Source organism: Lynx rufus, unplaced genomic scaffold, assembly GCF_022079265.1.
Source record: "Lynx rufus isolate CCGP_SWC_20201006 ecotype Redwood Valley unplaced genomic scaffold, mLynRuf1.p SCAF_2, whole genome shotgun sequence".
Classification (NCBI taxonomy): domain Eukaryota; kingdom Metazoa; phylum Chordata; class Mammalia; order Carnivora; family Felidae; genus Lynx; species Lynx rufus.
In genome coordinates, this window is record NW_025814834.1 from 53,359,606 (window position 1) to 53,365,833 (window position 6,228).

General features: G+C 36.3%; 1 non-coding gene across 1 annotated transcript; it reads right to left on the bottom strand.

Annotated features, from left to right (window-relative positions):
- Positions 1 to 3,777: 3,777 nt before the first annotated feature.
- On the bottom strand, positions 3,778 to 3,884 carry LOC124516714 (U6 spliceosomal RNA). The gene has a single exon (XR_006963123.1). It is a non-coding gene; the product is annotated as a U6 spliceosomal RNA (small nuclear RNA).
- Between the last annotated feature and the right edge of the window lie 2,344 nt (positions 3,885 to 6,228).

The following is a 6,228-nucleotide window of genomic DNA, read 5'->3' on the forward strand; positions in this document are numbered from 1 at the left end:
GTTACCTAAATGTGTTTTACTGAATAAAATAAGTCACACGTATTCTTTGGATCCTGTTGTTTCAGAATTCCATGATGCCATTTCAGCCTCACCCCCAAAATCCATCCTTAAAAGGGTTACTAGGAAAGAATGTAGTACATCGGGAAGCTAAAATAAAGCAATTTTGTACATTCCCTATGAATAAAGTTGAAGTGATAGCAACTGTCAAAGAAAACATTTTCACAGGAGTTAGAGAAGAATGGTCCTGAGCTGTTGAATACTCATACATGTTAGATATGGGAGCACAGATCCTATGCGCCACGAAAATAGTTTGGTGTTGAAAATAAAAGATATCCACACAGATTATATGGTAATTTGGTATCACTTCTCTTATTTGCAGACTAAATCATTCTTAGTCCATTTCATAATAGCCAATTACAGGTTACTCAAGGGACATGGATCATGCAAATCAGCTCATATTTCACTGAGTGACTGTTTCTTCATGTGTTTTGAGCTATTATCTTCATTACAGTGCAGCACATGAATCCAACTCATCTGTACTGTAATTGCTATAAATCAAGCATTCGTTTGCCATTATTTATTGCCTACTATAAAGAGTTTTAATAATATTTAGAGGGCACTGCAATAAAAGCAATCATTTATTGTGTCTGCTTACAGGGTCACTCAAGGTTTTCAACAAAAGCCAATGTCATTTCCTAATCTTTTAATATTCATAAGGTAACATCACTTGCAAATGGTACATTATGATTTATAAACATTTCCTGGGCAGGAACATAAAAGCATCATTATAATTCCTTCCCAGGAAAAAGTCAGATTCTGTGAGGCAAATAGCAACATTGGGTACCAGAGCCCTATGTTCTTAACCGGATCTTGTTTTTCTTTGTCCATTGCTCTCAATCATACTACTTAAACTCATGCTAACTATAAATTGCAGAGAGCTTATCAAAATCCTTCTACGAGGGAAGATCTGCATTAGTATTTGAAAAGGAGGCTGTGACTTTCCTTTCTCATCTCAGTCATAACAGAAGTGGCATGGTGTGATAGACAGCTCTGGGGAAGAAGAAGGCACAAAGACAGGGGCTCAAGTTCTATTTACATCAATTACTACAAGTGTGACCTTTGACAAATAAATGAATCTGTATAGCATCTATCTTCTTTCAGGTAAAATGGAAATAATACTTGGTCTACCTATTCAAAGTATCTCTGCAAGAATTACATGAAAGCCACTTGTAAAGTACAAAGCAACCCAACTTTCTTGTTAGAAAGATAGAGATACTTTTCCTCTACAACACCCTTTGTAAAATTATAAAAGACTGAAGAAATATATTACTTTGTAATTATCTAGAAAAACCATATAATCTCAGCTGTCAGGCAGTTACATCGACTCTACATATCATTGTTAAATTTTGTCTACCACATCCCCAGACTTTGCTTGGGTATCTCCAATCATGGACATTACATTACTCATGACAGTAATGTAGTAAGTCTGATAGTTCTCTCTAATTCAGTGCTAAAATCTGTTTTTATTTTGGGACAGACACAACAAGCCCAATGTCTCTCTTCTTTATCAGTCTCTCTGATATTTGAAGACAAGTATATGTCCTTCTCAAGTCTTACCATTTTCATAGGAAATATTTCTAATTCTTTCAATAATTCTTTATGAAACTTCATTTCAAGTTACTGGTATATCTGGGTGAATGTATTCTGAAGAATAATTTGGTTTGATTCAACTTAATTCAACTCTGTTAAAAAATATGGAATGTTTACCATGTGCCAGAAATGTGCCAGGTTCCAGAGATATAAAGCTGAACAAGGTACAATGAGTGCCCTCAAGTAGCTCCTACTCTAGCCAAGCCAATCCTTGTATTTAATCTATAGCACAACATGGTCAACTGAAATATACTGAACACACACTCCATGCCAAGCTCTTTGGCACGGGCTGGGAATCCAGCAGATGAATCCAGCAGCCTTCATTTTTTGTTGGGGAGCGAAGACAGGTAAACAGTCATTTGCAAACAAGTTTATTAGGTAAGGGAGGAAAGAAACAGTGTTTTAAAAAGAAGGGAGAGTGTCATGCCCTTGAAGGCACAGACCACTTCTATCTTGTTCCCTTGTATCTCTAGTACCTAGCCAGTGCTCTGCTCAGGTATGTACTCTGTAAATAACCTGAATAATGAAAGCAAGCAAGCAGGTAAGAATTCTTAGAGCATGTGGCATAAGAAGAAAGTGAGGCGAGGGACGTAAGAAAGGACCTACAGCAGATACCATGAGAGCTGCCCACATCCCTTTAGGTCTTAGACAAATAGTACTGAAGCTACTTTGCCTGCCCCTGAAGCAGACAAAAGTGCTGGGAAATTAAGTGCCCCCTCCCCACCTTTAGCTGCTCTCAACCAAACACTGATGAGAGGTGGAATATAATAATACCTGTCCCTCTGGTGGGATAATTCTGCAGTACATGTTTTATAATGATCCCAGATTTTCCCTCAGTGGACTAAGCTTTAGTTATCTTCAGTGGTAACTGCTGTGACAAGATACCCCTGTTGGCTGACTTCTCTTCTGCATCTCATTTTCCACTTCTCTACCAGTGCTTCCTTCATGGTGCTGAAATCATTTCAGTGTCTACTTCTGGGGAACCCACTCTAAAACAGGGCCACATAATGCAAGTTCTTATAAGCCATATTAAAGAGTCTGAAGTCTATCAAATATAATCTAAAGTGCTGTATTAGCAGTATAATTAAAGTATTAAAAATACTTTGTTTATGGCATTTTCAGGACTCTTACTCAGCCTAGTAGGAGTGCTGGGTGGAATCACACTTCCTGCCCCCGTACTGAAAACAGGAAAGGGGATATGAGCCCATTTCTAGTATCTTCCCCTAGATAACAGCTTCATTCATAACTGGAAATTGGTCTTTATATCAACCTAGAAGGAGGTTTGGGAATAAAGAAAAGATATGGGTGATACCCTGACTTTTTGATGGCTGGGATATACTAAGCACTAGAGGCACTGAAAGCTTGCTCTGCCTCCCTTGAAAAACCTCATGCACATTTTCTGAGACTGATGCACTGGCCACAATAACATGCAGGCTACTCTGGACACTGACGCTTAGAAGGAGGATGGGTCTGAACACCAATAGAATGACTACTCTAAACACACACTCTAAATACGACCCGATTGCCCTGGATCTTCCTAACAGGGTGGCCACCATCACAACTCCCAACATATCAACTCTCTCAGAGAGATACACTATTCCAGAGCTTCCACCCTGGAGGGCAAACAGACCACCATAGACTGTGGATCACCTAGTCTTGTCAACCAGTCCCAGTACTACAGGCATCCAAGGGAGGTCAGGATGAGATAATTTGCAGGGCCCAAAGTACTATCTTCTACCTAGATATATAATATACTTCTATTTGATGAACTGGCTCTCTAAGGATCTACAGAATATTATTTCCAAGTTATGACTCCAGCCACTGAATGTACCAGCACCTAATGATTATGTGACCATCACCAACTCTTAAGTTATAATTAACATCAATGACCAAAGACCTTTTGATCATGGCTTCTAATGAGAATGCTATATGTTTCTTAGTATTTCATTACTTATTCTATCTAAAATTAATTTCAGCATAAAAACAAGTTGTAACATTTAAAAAATTATATTTTTAACTTATCTCACATACACACACACATACAGAATTCTAATTAATTTTGAGACTGACAAAGATGGATTCTTTCTTTCTTTCTTTCTTTCTTTCTTTCTTTCTTTCTTTCTTTCTTTCAATATGGAACACTTCACAAATTTGAGTGCCATCCTTGCACAGGGGCCATGCTAGTCTTCTCTGTATTGTTCTAATTTTAGTATACGTGCCACCAAAGTGAGCACTGATCATTGGATTTCTTAAGTGCTATAAATAAGAACATTTTTCATCAGCTTAAAATGAAATATTTAAATATATATGAATAAAGACCTAAATGTGCTAGGTGCTAGGAAAATGTTACACAACATTGGGTATAGCCATGAGATATAATTTTCGCTAAAAAATATGACAAATATTTACAACTTGATAACATATAGCCCTACCCTATATACCTTATAGGGATTGAGTGATACACAGTTTTTATAGCTATATACAGACCCACCAATTCCAACCAATTCCACACCAGTTCCACACCTGTAAATTCATACTAAATATTATAGAGCTCTGCAATGACTTGGCTGTAAGAATATTAATAACATTCTTTTTATAGTATCAAAAACTGAGAAAAACTAAATATTTAGTTAAGTAGATTGATAAAATTAATGTTGGGGGTCTCTATCAACATTCTTTTCAGCACTTAAGGATATTATAGATGAATATTTATTGATATTAGCCAATAATTTATTGCTTACTTCTTAAAAAACAGGTTATAAGAAAGTATAGAAAGTTTAAATTTTTGTAAAATAAAATTCCATGTAGCTATATACATAAGATATCATTCTAAGACTAGACATTGAAAAAGTAGCATGGCTTATCTTTGAATGGTAGATACTATGAGTGGTTTTTAAAAAATTTTGTCTTCACTTTTATTTTTCACTTTTTAAAAACAATAATGAAGGTCATGGTAGAAAAATAGCTAAGGTACAGATTACAAAGGGTCTTTAAAGCCATACAAAGGACTTAAAATTTTATCCTGGAGGTAACAAAAAAACTCCAGGTTTTTAAAGAAGGGAAGCAAAATGGTCAGATGAATAGACAGAAAGACATCTTAACAATTGGTACCAAAGTTTCTCTAACATAAGAAACTGTTTTTGTTTTTGTATAAATAAATATTTAGTTAACTACTTCAAAGTGGCAGATAAAGTCCTGAAAACATGGCCTGAAAAAGGATAAACAAGGTAAAAGCAAAACCACTTTGCATAAGAAGTGATCAGGAATGTAAAGGTGAGGGATCCCATAGAAGAGAGGAGGAAGAGTAAGACTAGAGAAGAGAGAGAAAAAAGGAAATATTAGAGAATATGGTAGAAGGCCAGGATTGAATAAAATCATGATCAGTGAGAAGTTTCCAGTGGTGAGGAGCTGGAAGTCATTTTTAGCACAGAAATACCAAACACTGCATTTTTAGTTGGTCCCAGGGCTGTGATATAAACCTGCTCCATCACCTGTTCTGTGGGTAGCCTCCAGCAGTCCATATGAGCTCAGAACAGAGGTGTTTAAAGGATAAACTGTTGGAGCCATAATAGCTGTGGGTGTTATTCGGATAAACCTGAATCATTGTTCCATTTTTCAATTGCTATGGAACCTTGGGCAAATGTCTTAATGAGATGCCATGTTCTGAGTTAACATGTGACCTTTGCGCTACAAAAAATGCTAGCAATTATTTTTATTAATTGCTATCCACGTGTCAAGAAGTATTCTAAGGGGTGTTACAGGTATTTATTCACTTAATCTTCTAGATAACCCTATAAAGGTATCCGCTATTTTATTTATAACCTCTATGTGCCTCAGGTGACAAAACCAAGGCACATTGAAGTTAAATGACTTATTTGAGATCCCACAGCTTGACAGTGAAGAAGCTGGAATTTAAACCAGTTATTCTAGTTCCAGAGCATGTACTTCCATCCACCCATGTTATACTGCTCCTCAGAGGCTGGTATCAAGGTAGGGAGAACTAAATAAGATGATGTAGGATAACACCGAGCACTGTGACTCCCACAGATAAAGATGTTCTGCAAATTTGAATTATATTTCTTTTTTCTTGAATTCACTCTGTATTTATAAAACTTGTTCACAAGAGGTCAAAGAGTTTCTCTCAAATGTCTTTAAGCTTGTATATAGTATTATTTTTTACATTTTCCTGACCAAGAAACAAAAGAATTCCGTGAAACAAGGAAAAATGAGATTAGATACATCTTATTTCCTCCAAGTAAACTCTACTTTCTTTCTATTCCATTTTAGGATTTTTTTTAAAGATGTGGGTCAAGCTCATTTCTCTGTAGCCCATTGGGTTTTAATTAATCTATTTATTAAAATAGAGTAACATACCTTATTTCATTTGCTCCCCATAGCAAGATCAACAAGATAGACATTTTTCACTCCATTTCTGTGAATGAGGAAACTGAGACTCAAGTAAATGCTTTCATTAAGACCATGTGTGTAGCAGGGCAAGGAGATGTATTAAAAGCTGGGATAGCTGGTTCGAGTCAAGGGCTTAACGGTCAGGATCAACATGTTTTTTTGTGTGTGTGT